Raw genomic sequence first — 17,055 nt, 5'->3', positions numbered from 1 at the left:
CCAATTATTGGCTAAAGAATTTATCTGATTGGTAAAAAAAAAAAAAAATAAGTGAAACAAATATCAGCATTGGGTTGCCTGTGTAAATACAGCCAAACTTACACAGGAGTTGGATTTGCACTTGGAAGAGGGGGGAGGATTACCCTGAGAAAGTACAAATATGTGTGGTTCTGTAATATAAACATAATGGGTAGAACATACATACAAATTACTGTAATTATATGGGGGGTTTAGTCAAACCATCCTCACCTATAACCAGTTCAAAGTATCTGTATTGCTAACTTCAGCTTGTAAATGGATTGCAAAATGTGCCCATACCTTGTTATTTTCCCCTTGCACCTTGTTCTCTGGACCTTAAAACAAATGAGTCACAATGAATTCTGCTCAAAATTGGCATGACACAATTAAAATAATAATTGTCAAGTGAACATCTACAGTTGAAGTCGGAAATTTACATACACCTTAGCCAATACATTTAAACTCTGTTTTTCACAATTGCTGACATTTAATACTAGTAAAAATTCTCTGTCTTAGGTCAGTTTGGATCACCACTTTATTTTAAGAACGTGAAATGCCCGAATTAAAAAAGAAAAAAATGGTTTCTTTCATCACATTCCCAGTGGGTCAGAAGCTTACATGCACTCAATTAGTATTTGGTAGCATTGCCTTTAAATTGTTTAACTTGGGTCAAACGTTTCGGGTAGCCTTCCACAAACTTCCCACAATAAGTTGGGTGAATTTTGGCCCATTCCTCCTGACAGAGCTGGTGTAACTAAGTCAGGTTTGTAGGCATCCTTGCTCGCACATGCTTTTTCAGTTCTTCCCACACATTTCTATGGGATTGAGTTCAGGGCTTTGTGATGGCCACTCCAATACCTTGACTTGGTTGTCCTTAAGCCATTTTTCCACAACTTTGGAAGTATGCTTGGGGTCATTGTCCATTTGGAAGACCCGTTTGTGACCAAGCTTTAACTTCCTGACTGATGTCTTGAGATGTTGCTTCAATATATCCACATCATTTTTCTGCCTCATGATGCCATCTATTTTGTGAAGTGCAGCAGTCCCTACTGCAGCACAGCACCCACACAACATGATGCTGCCACCCCCGTGCTTCACGGTTGGGATGGTGTCTTCGGTTTGCAAGCCCTTTTTCCTCCAAACATAATGATGGTCATTATGGCCAAACAGTTCTATTTTTGGTTCATCAGAACAGAGGACATTTCTCCAAAAAGTACGATTTTTGTCCCCATGTGCAGTTGCAAACCGTAGTCTGGCTTTTTTATGGTGGGTTTGGAGCAGTGACTTCTTCCTTGCTGAGCAGCCTTTCAGGTTATATTGATATAGGACTCGTTTGACTGTGGATATAGATACTTTTGTACCTGTTTCCTCCAGCATCTTCACACGGTCCTTTGCTGTTGTTCTGAGATTGATTTGCACTTTTCGCGCCAAAGTACGTTCATCTCTAGGACACAGAATGCGTCTCCTTCCTGAGCGGTATGATGGCTGCGTGGTCCCATGGTGTTTATACTTGCGTACTATTGTTTGAATAGATTAGCGTGGTACCTTCAGGCATTTGAAAATTGCTCCCAAGGATGAACCAGATGTGTGGAGGTCTACAATTTATTTTCTGAAGTCGTGGCTGATTTCTTTTGATTTTCCCATGATGTCAAGCAAAGAGGCAGTGAGTTTGAAGGTAGGCCTTGAAATACATCAACAGGTACACCTCCAATCAACAGGTACACCTCCAATTGACTCAAATTATGTAAATCAGAAGCTTCTAAAGCCATGACATAATTTCATGAAATTTTCCGATCTGTTTAAAGGCACAGTCAACATAGTGTATGTAAACTTCTGACCCACTGGAATTGTGATACAGTGAATTATAAGTGAAATAATCTGTCTGTAAACAATTGCTGGAAAAATTACTTGTGTCATGCACAAAGTAGATGTCCAACCCAACTTGCCAAAACTATAGTTAGTGAACCAGAAATTTGTGGAGTGGTTGAAAAATGAGTATTAATGACTCCAACCTAAGTGTATGTAAACTTCCTACTTCAACTGTATGTAGAATATGAATGGCCCTCATAAATTGATTGACTGAAACTTGAAAACATATTCTTTAGAACCTGGTTCTGACTCCTTGTCCTCTGATTCGCTCATATATTTCCTCTTCTGTCCTGAAAAATAAATGTATTTTCTATCAAATAATAATTGTATTGTTGTTTTTATGAATATTGTTTTTCCTTCATCTCAATGTCCTATGCACAACAGAAATGTACCACTAGACTAGAGCAGTGGAAATCCGCTTTAAATGAATTTCCTATACCAACAGTTCAAGTGACCTCATCATTCACACACTCTGCTAGATGTTACTAATTTGAATGGACACTGGACCAACGGAGAAAATTAATGTAGTCAAAAACACTTTCTCAAATAAAATAAATTCAAACCAGTGGCTGCAGGTATGTCTTCCTCAGCCTCGAATCAGTTATGCGGTTCTTATGCAGTCCTACAGGGATGGGAAAAACAAACACAACAATTAACAACCCAGTGGGCATTTGACGATAACGACGTCTTTTACTTGTTGAAATCTGGTCAGGACATTTTATAACCAGACCCAACCAGATTAAGACGTAAAAGACGTCATGTGTTCTTTACATTTTGTTGTGTGGGAAATAGAAATGTGTCTGTTATTATTTACACTACAGTCTAACTGTTATTCAATTAAACTGTTTTTGGAATATCAAATGCCAACAACAATGGTGGTTTAGTTTGTCTTGCAAAATAACCTTTTTTTGTCTAACATTGTGGATGTCAATGTCAACAATTAAATGTTTAAAAACAATATATTATTAGCTTTTTTTAAAGTAGCTTAAAAAATATATTTCCTTAGTAAACTAGTAAGCTATGTGACTGACTTCCTATTAATCTGTAGACTAATTATTATTATTTTTTATCAGAACACAAAAGGTTTGAAACGACAACAAGCTGTCAATCATTTACATAACTACGTTTCACAGGTCATGGCTAGAAAGTAACCAGCTTTTGCCAAAATAATGTCAGATTCAATTTTTCGTAGCATTTTGGAAGAATTTACGCTGCAGGTTAGGAGAATTAACATAGCATGTTAGGAGCATTGGAAACCTATGGAAAAAAAGAGGGGCTTTTATTGCTCAATCTAATTTTTGCTGAAAACAAACAAAAGAATCCAAAAGCCGAATGAACACATGCTCAAACGTGTACACATTTTTTGGATTTATAAATTATATATACAAAACTGGTCAAAAGTTTTAGAACACCTACTCATTCAAGGGTTTTTCTTTTTTTTAAACTATTTTCTACATTGTAGAATAATAGTGACATCAAAACTATGAAATAGCACATGGAATAATATACTAAACAAAAAAGTTTTAAACAAATCAAAATATATTATATATTTGAGATTCTTCAAATAGCCACCCTTTGCTTAATCATTATAATGCTTTACTGCCTTGTGCAGTCAACTGGTGTCTAGTTGTCAGGGAATTTTGGTCAGGGAATTAACAAAGTTAGACCTATATTTACTGTGAGATTGACCTTTTGTGATGATGTGGTCTTGTGATGATGTGGTCTTGTGATGTTGGAGGGTACTCTGTCTGGCTCCACCATGGCCAGGGCTTGGAATGGAACTCGTGTCACCTGTTTGGTTAGGTAATATAAGGAGATATTAAAAAAGTGTATTTGGTATCAATACAACTCCATCCAGACAAATAAACAAGTTTGTAGAAGTTCACTGGTTGTTTGTCTGTTAGTAAACCAGAGGTATCATGGGAGGAGAGTGTGAGCTGAGATAGGTCTGGCATGGAGACCGACAGGATGTTGTTGGGGTATTCGAGTAGGTAGGAATCCACTAGGGTGTGACCACCCTTAGTGCTTCCTTCTCTTCACTCTCCTTTCCTTCCGTGTCACTGCAGGACGATTCTAGGATCTCGCTCATGTTCATGTTCCTGAATGTCAGGTCATCATTGCAGATGCTGATATTACCTAGACAGAGAGAATAAAGGCAATTACAAAGAAGAATCACATAGGACCCAAGGCCAAGGTTGGTTATTGTTGATCACAAGAGAAACAGAAAGTGAGACAGAGAAAGATAAACAGACAGAGAGAGAGAGAGAGAGAGAGAGAGAGAGAGAGAGAGAGAGAGAGAGAGAGAGAGAGAGAGAGAGAGAGAGAGAGAGAGAGAGAGAGAGAGAGAGAGAGAGAAATGCAGGCAAAGAGAAACAGACACAAATAGATGGAGAGACAGACAGAGACCGACAGAACGAGACAGAGAGAGAGAGACAGAGGCAGAGATAAAGACAGACAGAGAGAGAGAAAAAGACAGATAGGGCTGATCCCAATTAGTCGACTGGTCGATTGTTTGGTCGATAAGCTGTTGGTTGACCGAGAATTTTCTTTGTCAAGCAGTAGCAAATTTACAGTGCATTCGGGAAGTACTCAGACCCCTTCCCTTTTTCCACATTTTGTTACATAACAGCCTTATTCTAAAATTGATCAAATTTGTCCTCGTCAATCTACACACAATACAACAAACAGAAATGTCTTATTAAAGAAAGAATTCAGACCCTTTGCTATGAGGCTTGAAACTGAGCTCAAGTGTATCCTGTTTCCATTGATCATCCTTGTGATGTTCCTACGACTTGATTGGAGTCCACCTGTGGTAAATTAAATTGATTGGACTTGATTCGGAAAGGCAAATACTTGTCTATATAAGATCCCACAGTTAGTGCATGTCAGAGCAAAAACCAAGCCATGAGGTTGAAGGAATTGTCCGTAGAGCTCCAAGACAGGATTGTGTCGAGGCACAGATCTAGGAAAGGGTAGCAAAAAATGTCTACAGCATTGAGGGTCCCCAAGAACACAGTGGTCCTCCATCATTCTTTAACGGAAGAAGTTTGGAACCAACAAGACTCTTCCTGGAGCTGACTGCCCAGTCAAACTGAGCAATCGGGGGAGAAGAGCCTTGGTCAGGGAGGTGACCAAGAACCCGATGGTCGCTCTGTCAGAGCTCCAGAATTCCTCTGTTGAAATGGGAGAACCTTACAGAAGGACAACCATCTCTGTAGCACTCTACTAATCAGGCTTTTGTGGTAGAGTGGCCAGACGGAAGCCACTCCTCATTAAAAAGGCACATGACAGCCCGCTTGGAGTTTTCCAAATGGCACCCAAAGGACTCTCAGACCATGAGAAACAAGATAGTCTGTTCTGATGAAACCAAGACTGAACTCTTTGGCATGACTAGTCAGGATCGAGGGTAAGATGAATGGAGCGAAGTACAGAGAGATCCTTGATGAAAACCTGCTCCAGAGCTTTCAGGACCTCAGACTGGGGCGAAGGTTCACCTTCTAAAAGGACAATGACCCTAAGCACACAGCCAAGACAACACAGGAGTGGCTTCGGGACAAGTCTCTGAATGTCCTTGAGTGGCCCAGCCAGAGCCCGGACTTGAACCCGATCGAACATCTGTGGAGAGACCTGAAAATAGCTGTGCAGCAACGCACCCCATCCAACCTGCCAGAGCTTGAGAGGATCTGCAGAGAAGAGTGAGAGAAACTCCCCAAATACAAGTGTGCCAAGATTATAGCGTCATATCCAAGAAGACTCGAGGCTGTAATCACAGCCAAAAGTGCTTCAACAAAGTACTGAGTAAAGGGTCTGAATACATATGTAAATGTGATATTTCAATTTTCTCTTTGTCATTATGGGGTACTGTGTGTAGAATGATGGGGAAAAACATTTAATTTAGTGTAACAAGATATGTACAAAGGGAAGGGGTCTGAAAACTTTTCGAATGCCTTGTATATAGAGCACCAGTCAAAAGTTTGGACACACCTACTCATTCAAGGGTTTTTCTTTAGTTCTACTGTTTAATACATTGTAGAATAATAGTGAAGACATCGAAATGATGAAATAACACATATGGAATCATGTAGTAACCAAAGAAATGTTAAACAAATCCAAATATATTTTTGATTCTTCAAGGTAGCCATTCTTTGCCTGGATGACAGCTTTGCACACCCTTGGCATTCTCTCAACCAGCTTCACGAGGTAGTCATCTGGAATGCATTTCAATTAACAGATGTGCCTTATAAAAAGTTAATTTGTGTTATTTCTTCTCTTCTTAATGCTTGTGAGCCAATTAGTTGTGTAATAAAAAGGTAAGCGTGGTATCTAGAAGATAGCCCTATTTCGTTAAAGACCAAGTCCATATTATGGCAAGAACAGCTCAAATAAGCAAAGAGAAACGACAGTCCATCATTACTTTAAGACATGAAGGTCAGTCAATCCGGAAAATGTCAAGAACTTATGAAAGTTTCTTCAAGTGCAGTTGCAAAAACGATCAAGCGCTATGATGAAACTGGCTCTCATGAGGACCGCCACAGGAAGAGAGAGTTAACTGTGTTGCAGAGCTTAAGTTCATTAGAGTTACTAGCCTTAGAAATTGCAGCCCAAATAAATGCTTCCCAGAGTTCAAGTAACGGACACATCTCAACATCATCTGTTCAGAAGAGACTGCGTGAATCAGGCCTTCATGGTCGAATTGCTGCAAAGAACCCATTATTAAAGGACACCAATAAGAAGAAAAGACTTGCTTGGGCCAAGAAACACGAGCAATGGACTTTAGTGGTGGAAATCAGTCCTTTGGTTTGATGAGTTCAAATTTGAGATGTTGGTTCCAACCGCCGTGTCTTTGTGAGATGCAGAGTAGGTGAACTGAGGATCTCTGCATGTGTGGTTCCCACCGTGAAGCATGGAGGAGGAGGTGTGATGGTGCTTTGCTGGTGACACTGCCAGTGATTTATTTAGAATTCAAGGCACACTTAACCAGCATGGCTACCACAGCATTCTGCAGTGATACGCCATCCCATCTGGTTTGGGCTTAGTGGGCCTATCATTTGTTTTTCAACAGGACAATGACCCAACACACCTCCAAGTTGTGTAAGGGCTATTTGACCAAGAAGGAGAGTGATGGAGGGCTGTATCAGATGACCTGGCCTCCACAATCACCCGACCTCAACCCAATTGAGATGGTTTGGGATGAGTTGGACCGCAGAGTGAAGGAAAAGCAGCCAACAAGTGCTCGGCATATGTGGGAACTCCTTCAAGACTGTTGGAAAAGCATTCCAGGTGAAGCAGTTTGAGAGTAATGCCAAGAGTGTGCAAAGCTGTCATCAAGGCAAAGGGTGGCTACTTTGAAGAATCTAAAATCAAAAATATATTTTGATATGTTTAACAGTTTTCTTTGGATACTACATGATTCCATGTGTGTTATTTCATAGTTTTGATGTCTTCACTATTATTCTACAATGTAGAAAATAGTACAAAATAAAGAAAAACCCTTGAATGAGTAGGTGTGTACAAACTTTGGACTGGTACTATATATATATATATATATATATATATATATATATATATATATATATATATATATATATATATATATATATATATAGTGTTTATCAATTGCCTATTACATACACTATATATACAAAAGTATGTGGTCACCTCTTCACATAAGTGGATTTGGCACACAGCCATGCAATCTCCATAGTCATTGGCAGTAGAATGGTTTTATTCAAGAGCTCAGTGACTTTCAACATGGTACCGCCACCTTTCCAACAAGTCAGTTCATCAAATTTCTGCCCTGCTAGAGCTACCCTGGTCAAATGTAACTGCTGACATTGTGAAATGGAAACATATACGAGCAAAAATGGCTCAGCCGTGAAGTGGTAGGCCACACAAGCTCACAGAATGGCACTGCCAAGTGCTGAAGCACGTAGCGTGTAAAAATATTCTGTTCTCGGTTGCAACACTCTGGAAGCATTGTCAGCACAAGAACAGTTTGTCTGGGTTTCCATGGCCGAGCAGCTGCACACAAGCCTAAGATCACCATGCGCAATTCCAAGCGTCGGCTGGAGTGGTGCAAAGCAAGCAGTCATTGGACTCCGGAGCAGTGGAAACGAGTTCTCTGGAGTGATGAATCATGCTTCACCGTCTGGTAGTCCGACGGACAAATCTGGGTTTGGCAGATGCCAGGAGATGGTACCTGCCCCAATGCATATTGCCAACTGTAAAGTTTGGTGGAGGAGGAATAATAGTCTGGGATTGTTTTTTATATTTCAGGCCTTAGTTCCAGTGAAAGAAAATCTTTTTTTTTACCCCTTTTTCTCCCCATTTACGTGGTATCCAATTGGTAGTAGGTACACTCTTGTCTCATCGCTGCAACTCCCGTACGGACACGGGAGATGCAAAGGTCGAGGGCCATGTGTCCTTCGAAACTGACAAACATTTTTAAATGGTAAACGCCTGAGTGAAATATCTTTATTTATCCACCATCTTTGCTGCAGACAAATATGATCAGCTCAGTCGCAACTCGCAAACTTTGCAGGTGGTTCTGATTAGTAAACAATGCCGTGCTGGTGGGTGGTACGATTAAAATAAAACCCAGCCCTGAAACTAAATGTAGGCTAAAAATAAAAGTGCATGTCTTTTCATAGGAAAAGCAGTGGTGTAAAGTACTTAAGTAAAAATATTTTAAAGTACTACATAAGTATTTTAAAATATATATCTGTACTTTACTATTTATATTTTTTGACAACTTTGCCTTTTACTCCACTACATTCCTAAACAAAATAATACTTACTTTTTTGGGGTACTTTTTACTCCATACACATCATTGACATCCAAAAGTAGTCAGGACAGGAAAATGGTCCAATTCACACTTATCAAGAGAACATCACTGGTCTGGCGGTCTCAATAAACACAAATGCTTGTTTGTAAATTATGTCTGAGTGTTAGAGTGTGCCCCTGGCTATCCGTAAATAATAGAAAATAGAAAATTGTGCCATCTGGTTTGTTTAATATAAGGAATGTGAAATAATTTATACTTTTACTTTTGATATTTAAGTATATTTAATACCAAATGTTTTTAGACTTTTACTCAAGTAGTATTTTACTGGGTGAATTTCACTTGAGTAATTTTCTTTTCAGGCATCTTTACTATTACTCAAGTATGACAATTTTATACTTTTTCCACCACTGAGGAAAAGACGCATTGTTGGCACAAATTTTCTGTTTGTCACTAAGTCAATAAAACGATTACTTATTGACTTAAATTGTTCTGCAACATCATAGCCATTGTCTTTCAGCTCGAAAAAGTGCATTTCTACTGGTGTAGGCGTTTCAGTCTCCACTCTGTTGATGCTGATCCAAGTCAAGCACGGGGTCCAACAGTGGAGGCTCCTCAAAGGAGGAAGGGGAGGACCATCCTCCTCAGTGAATTTCATTCAAATAAAAATGGTAAAACATTTTAAAAGTTATTATTTTCTAGATAAAACTATACTAAATATAATCACGTCACCAAATAACTGATTAAACACATAATTTGGAAAGAAGGTCTACAGTAGCCTCAACAGCACTCTGTAGTTTAGCACCATAGTGTAGCCAGAGGACAGCTGGCTTCTGTCCTCCTTTGGGTACATTGACTTCAATACAAAACCTAGGAGGCTCATGGTTCTCACCCCCTTCTATAGACTTACATGCTGACCACACCACTCGCGTCGCGCAAGTGTTGCAAAATAAATTTACACATAGATGTTATTCAATCATTGAGCCAAAAATGACCAGCATATTTGACCATGCTGGTCATTTTTGGCTCCTGCGTAGACAGGTGTTAAAATAGAACTTGATTCTATTTATGACGCATTGCAAGTCCTGCCTCTCCCATCTCCTCATTGTTTTTAGGGGCATATACCCACGTGGGTGATTAAAATATGAACTGGGGTCCACACTCCAGTCCAGTTGGTAGTGGTAATGCACCTTAAAGTTGGTTGCCAACCGCCATATAAAGTCCAAAGAAGAAGAAGCCTGAAGGAGGAGAGATTACTAGAAACAAACTCAGTTTACCCTTTTATCAGTGGAGTAGAGGACCTTGTGCATTTCAGGTCAAATAACAACCCAATGATTATATCCCAGGACAAATTAGCTAGCAACAGCAAGCTATCTAGCTAAATTGCCATTAATGTTTAATGCTTTACGACCTGTCCCGAAATTAATATAGTTGGTTCAGAATTAGTTTTGATATTTCAACCTGAGTGTCCTCCTGATCATGTCTGGTGTGGGTGGACAAAATCAACATGTGCGCAATGGCGGACACACGCGCGCAAGCGGTCTAGTCAACATGTTATACAGTAATAATGACAACTTCCAGGGGACGTCCTCCAACCCATCAGAGCTCTTGCACTCAATGAACTGACATGTCCACCCAATCAAAGGATCAGAAAATGTATCCAGCACTGAAAGCATAAACTACAGCTGGGATAGCACTGCAGTGCAAAACATGTGGTGAGTAGTTGACTCAAAGGGGGAGAAAGACAGTAGACAACCGTTTAGAACAAATGAATTTCTTCCAAAAATGAAGGAGTTTCAATTACATAGCTAGCAAATGCAGCTAGCTAGTTTAGTCTACTGAAACGCCCTGCTCAAACAAAGGGATGTTATGTTAGCTAGCTGGCTATGCCCATCCAATAAAACACTGGAACTCTTCCAAGTCAAGGTATGCTTTTGGTTTTACTAATTTATTGCAACTGGGGCCCACCGGTGTAACTGCTTACTGACTGTACACTGTAATGCATGATTGTAGCGGGTTTACTAACGCATTAGTTCTATTAGCTATGCTGACTACGACATTACTTAAGCTAATATGGTGACAACAATGTAGGCTGTGTGTAGCGGTTTGGCTTGGAAATCTTTTTTCGCCTGGTCACATACAGCTGATGTGTTGTGCACTGAAGTCCACAAGCGAACTAGACAAGGTAAGAGGAGAGCATAGTTGCGAAAAGGAAAACAACGTGGCTGCTATGAAAGTGAACTGTGTTTAAGCGTGATCAGGGGTGTATTCATTCCGCCGATTCTGTAGAAAAAGATTTCTTAAAACGGAAAACAAAATGGGGATAAACATACCTGAATATGTCCAATAGAAACTTGTTTGTAACTGTTGGACTAATGATTACACCCCATATCAAATCAAATCAAATGTATTTATATAGCCCTTCGTACATCAGCTGTTATCTCAAAGTGCTGTACAGAAACCCAGCCTAAAACCCCAAACAGCAAGCAATGCAGGTGTAGAAGCACGGTGGCTAGGAAAAACTCCCTAGAAAGGCCAAGACTTAGGAAGAAACCTAGAGAGGAACCAGGCTATGTGGGGTGGCCAGTCCTCTTCTGGTTGTGCCGGGTGGAGATTATAACAGAACATGGCCAAGATGTTCAAATGTTCATAAATGACCAGCATGGTCGAATAATAATGAGGCAGAACAGTTGAAACTGGAGCAGCAGCACGGCCAGGTGGACTGGGGACAGCAAGGAGTCATCATGTCAGGTAGTCCTGAGGCATGGTCCTAGGGCTCAGGTCCTCCGAGAGAGAAAAAGAAAGAGAGAAGTAGAGAGAGCACACTTAAATTCACACAGGACACCGAATAGGACAGGAGAAGTACTCCAGATATACTCCAGATATAACAATATAATATAACAAACTGACCCTAGCCTCCCGACACAAACTACTGCAGCATAAATACTGGAGGCTGAGACATGAGGGGTCAGGAGACACTGTGGCCCCATCTGAGGACACCCCCCGGACAGGGCCAAACAGGAAGGATATAACCCCACCCACTTTGCCAAAGCACAGCCCCCACACCACTGGAGGGATATCTTCAACCACCAACTTACCATCCTGAGACAAGGCTAAGTATAGCCCACAAAGATCTCCGTCACGGCACAATCCAAGGGGGGGGGGGGGGGGCGCCAACCCAGACAGGATGACCACATTAGTGAATCAACCCACTCAGGTGACGCACCCCTCCCAGAGACGGTATGAGAGCCCCAGTAAGCCAGTGACTCAGCCCCTGTAATAGGGGTAGAGGCAGAGAATCCCAGTGGAAAGAGGGGAACCGGCCAGGCAGAGACAGCAAGGGCGGTTCGTTGCTCCAGAGCCTTTCCGTTCACCTTCCCACTCCTGGGCCAGACTACACTCAATCATATGACCCACTGAAGAGATACGTCTTCAGTAAAGACTTAAAGGTTGAGACCGAATTTGCATCTCTGGCATGGGTAGGCAGACCGTTCCATAAAAATGGAGCTCTATAGGAGAAAGCCCTCCCTCCAGTTGTTTGCTTAGAAATTCTAGGGACCGTAGCGTACGTGTAGGTATGTATGGCAGGACCAAATCAGAGAGATAGGTAGGAGCAAGCCCATGGAATGCTTTGTAGGTTAGCAGTAAAACCTTGAAATCAGCCCTTGCTTTGACAGGGAGCCAGTGTAGGGAGGCTAGCACTGGAGTAATATGATCACATTTTTTGGTTCTAGTCAGGATTCTAGCAGCCGTATTTAGCACTAACTGAAGTTTATTTAGTGCTTTATCCGGGTAGCCAGAAAGTAGAGCATTGCAGTAGTCTAACCTAGAAGTGACAAAATCATGGATTAATTTTTGGACATTTTTGCAATGTTATGTAGATGGAAAAAAGCGGTCCTGATGGTCTTGATATGTTCTTCAAAAGAGAGATCAGGGTCCAGAGTAACGCCGAGGTCCTTCACAGTTTTATTTGAGACGACTGTTCAACCATTAAGATTAATTGTCAGATTCAACAGAAGATCTCTTTGTTTCTTGGGACCTAGAACAAGCATCTCTGTTTTGTCCGAGTTTAAACGTAGAACGTTTGCAGCCATCCACTTCCTTATGTCTGAAACACATGCTTCTAGTGAGGGCAATTTTGGGGCTTAATAATAATAATAATAATAATATATGCCATTTAGCAGACGCTTTTATCCAAAGCGACTTACAGTCATGTGTGCATACATTCTACGTATGGGTGGTCCCGGGGATCGAACCCACTACCCTGGCGTTACAAGCGCCATGCTCTACCAACTGAGCTACAGAAGGATCAATAAAAGGCCATATGTAATTTTGATTAAGACATTAATGAGCGAGCTAGGACGGACGTAGTCAATATAATTATTTGTTCCGTACTTTTGAAATGTACAGAGACAGAATTCAGAACATGGTCATTCTTACAGTGTTCTCCCTGTACACCAAGTCAGAACCGTAGGTTAAATAAAGGTGACATAAAAGCAGACAATGAAAGCTATTACAATATTCAACGATTACATTTGTCAAAAACAGGTTATAGGCTACATGTCAGAACAGTAGGGGAAATCAATAGGTGAATATTGACCTAATTATTATGGTGAGGCAAGTGGGCTACTAACAGCTTACTACACAACATACACTTAGTATTACTTTAGTAGCTACAGTATACATATCTCCCTGGCGTATTTCATAATTTATGCAGCAGCATACAATACATTTTTGGACTCACATTGTTGTGTTGTGCTGTGCCTACTTGAACACTTTGTGGGCAAAAATATTTTTGTCATCAAAGTGTGGCATTCTCTGGATTTATGGTACTACCAAGTGAAGTTCTGCAGCAGTTTGGCCCCACAGCAGCATACAGCTTTAAGGCCAATACACCCTCTACTGCTGGTTCCAGCTCTGTGACAATGCAGTTGGATAGTGAAGATGAAGGAGGATTTCCTTGCCAAGCTATGATTCATCATATTTACAGCACGTATGCAAGGAGTGGACTGTCTGGAACTGGCGGAGACACACAGCTGATGGTGGCAGTGTGTACTGCAGTGTGTGCGGAAATGTTGGCAATATCTGGAGGAAACCATTGAGCAGCTAGCCAGCCAAGCAACACAACAACCTGGAGAGAACTAGTGAGAGATGCCTAGCGCATACATCATTATTTGAGTTAAGTTGCTTGTTCAATAAGATAGCATATATACCTTGTTATTAGCCTGTACCTATAATTGTTGATCAGTTAGGTAGCATGTTAACTAACTACCAATACACTGCTTAAAAAAATATAAAATATAATATAATTGTTCAGAATGTGTAGGTTTACTAGTTAAAAAGAAAATAAATCAAATGTAATTGTTCAATAATGTGAAATTGTTCAATAATTCAATGGGTTGTGTTTACAAATAAAAATGTGATCATATAAAATGTGTTGTGTTTATAATACTTTTACAAATAAATATATGATAATAAACAAACAAATCTAAACTAACAAATGTCAAATCATATTTTTCCCTGAGATGGCCAGTCAATTTGAGTAACGTTATTGTGTATCATACGTAATGAGTTTTACATTATTACTTAATGTCTTCATCACGCAATGACATAACGTAATTTAGCAACTTTTAGCAACAAATCGACCTGCCTCTAGCAAACTTACCCGGAAAATTAGTTGCCAACACTTTTTGTTGCTAGATTTAGCAACTTTATTTTCAAACAGCACCTAGCAACAAATATAGCTACTTTTAAAAATGTATTTGAAAATTTTAGCAACTTTTGTAAAGTGACTCAAACACTAAAATGCATGCATTTTACCTCTAAATGACACACACACGATTTTCTCTGTCACACACTCAGTCACAACACACGTGCCTGGCTGCAAAAGTGCGTTGTGAGTGACATCCGCAGCAGGGCAGCGGTAATTTCAGCAAATAGCAAATCATTGTTGGCTGATTGTAGCAGCAGTAGTATGCGTTCGACGAGCCAAACCCAATGAATATAGTCGGTCACGAATGTTTGATCTTGAACAGAACTTACAACATCAATTAACATGTCTCAATTAAAATCGCACAGCCAGAAGTACAGAAAATAGTGTGAGTCTGTACCTGAATAAATGTCAAATCATATTTTTGGCCGAGATGGCCAGTCAATTTGAGTAACGTTATTGTGTATTCTACGTAATCACGCAATTTTACGTTATCACGCAATGACATCACAATGTAATTTTGCAACTTACCCAGAAAATGAGTTGGCAACACTGGTTAAGACCAGGTTTAGCAATTGTTCTCCCTCTTATGTCTGGCTTTCACAAGAGAAGAGCACGGTTGGTTTATAGGGTATCCTTAATTTATTTGGCGTGGGCCACGGACAAACGGGCCTGTGTGAAGTTGGGTTAATAAACCGTAAATTTGTAAACTCAATCCTGTCTGGACAATTGTTCCTTTATGATCTAGTCAGGTCATTACAATATATATATATTTGACATTGTTTGCAAACTGATATGTGACACATACTAATACCAAAAACAGGAAAGCTCACCCCCCAAAACATTTTTTTGCTAAAAAATGTGAGGCTCAAAACAAACAGGTCGCCACTTCCGAAACCAATTAGAGTGCCCTGACCACTGGGTTTACATTAGCGCGGTCACGAACTAGCCACACAATGTGAAAGGAATGAAGCGCAAATATCCACCATGTGTGTAGGTACGGGTTTTCAAAAAGGAGGGGAAATATCACAAAAAGGGACAGAGACAGAATGCAGAAGGAAAAGACCAATCAGAGAAGGCGTGCTATCGTTGTGGACATGTGCACTTCAGTACTTTCACACTGTGCGGATAGCTCGTGACCGCGCCAATGCAAGTCCAAGGCCCTCCTCCAATAGGTTTCAGCGCACATATTCCGTACACTTGCCCAGTATGGCATCTCTAATCTGATTGTCTTTATCTCCAGCAAAGTCACTGTCTTTAGCCGCTTGTCAATGACGACGAGTAACAAATTGCTGCACTTACTCACCAGTTTCTGTGTCAGTTGATAACATGTCTGTCTCGCAAACGCTGTGTTCACCTGTGGCACGAAGTAGACATTTAAGACAGCCACAGCCCAGGCAACAGTAAACTTTCACCATGTTTAATTGAAATGTACAGCTGTGTGTCATCCGCATAGCAGTGAAAGTTAACATTATGTTTTCGAATGTCATCCCCAAGAGGTAAAATATATAGTAAAAACAATAGTGGTCCTAAAACGGAACCTTGAGGAACACCGAAATTTACAGTTGATTTGTCAGAGGACAAACCATTCACAGAGACAAACTGGTATCTTTCCGACAGATAAGATCTAAACCAGGCCAGAACTTGTCCGTGTAGACCAATTTGGGTTTCCAATCTCTCCAAAAGAATGTGGTGATCGATGGTATCAAAAGCAGCACTAAGGTCTAGGAGCACGAGGACAGATGCAGAGACTCGGTCTGATGCCATTAAAAGGTCATTTACCACCTTCACAAGTGCAGTCTCAGTGCTATGATGGGGTCTAAAACCAGACTGAAGCATTTCGTATACATTGTTTGTCTTCAGGAAGGCAGTGAGTTGCTGCGCAACAGCCTTTTCTAAAATTTTTGAGAGGAATGGAAGATTCGATATAGGCCGATAGTTTTTTATATTTTCTGGATCAAGGTTTGGCTTTTTCAAGAGATGCTTTATTACTGCCACTTTTAGTGAGTTTGGTACACATCCGGTGGATAGAGAGCTAGATATCAGCTAGATGCAGGCAAGAGTGTGCAAGGTGGTATTGAATATCATTGTGTCCATGTGTCACCTCAATTTTTCTCTTGTCCTGTGTGCACCTATGTTGTAAACTTTCATTCATAGGTTGTAGCAACCTCATGATGGGTATAGGTAACATTTGAGTATCATGTTGTAATGCTGTTACAACGCTGTTACATTGAACTGGGTGAATGGAATATGTGACACTCTTCTAATATGCTGTAATGGATTACAAAAAACTGTCATTTTAATACTTTACATTACCAGCAAAAATTGTGTAATCAGATTACAGATACTTTTGAAAAACTATTACTTCGAGGATAACTTTTATATTCAGAAAGCATGTTTGCAGAAAAAAATTAAACTTCTATTTTCTCAATGACATTCAAATCAGCATTGAAAAAAGGCACAAGTTTATATTTGTTCTGCCTGAGGAAGTCTGACCTCAAATCAGGGACCACTATGATGACACACCAAATGTGTTTGATGGATCGCGGGAAAAGAGCAGGATTAGGCTTTTACAGGCTACAGTCCAAGCTATATTGTCCAATGGTGCAATTGAAGTCGTCATCCAGTGATTATCCAATTTGCCCACACTGGTTTTGGCACATGCGCTCTAGCCAAC

This window comes from Oncorhynchus gorbuscha, linkage group LG02, assembly GCF_021184085.1.
Source record: "Oncorhynchus gorbuscha isolate QuinsamMale2020 ecotype Even-year linkage group LG02, OgorEven_v1.0, whole genome shotgun sequence".
Lineage (NCBI taxonomy): Eukaryota > Metazoa > Chordata > Actinopteri > Salmoniformes > Salmonidae > Oncorhynchus > Oncorhynchus gorbuscha.
Note: the sequence above shows the minus strand (reverse complement) of the source record.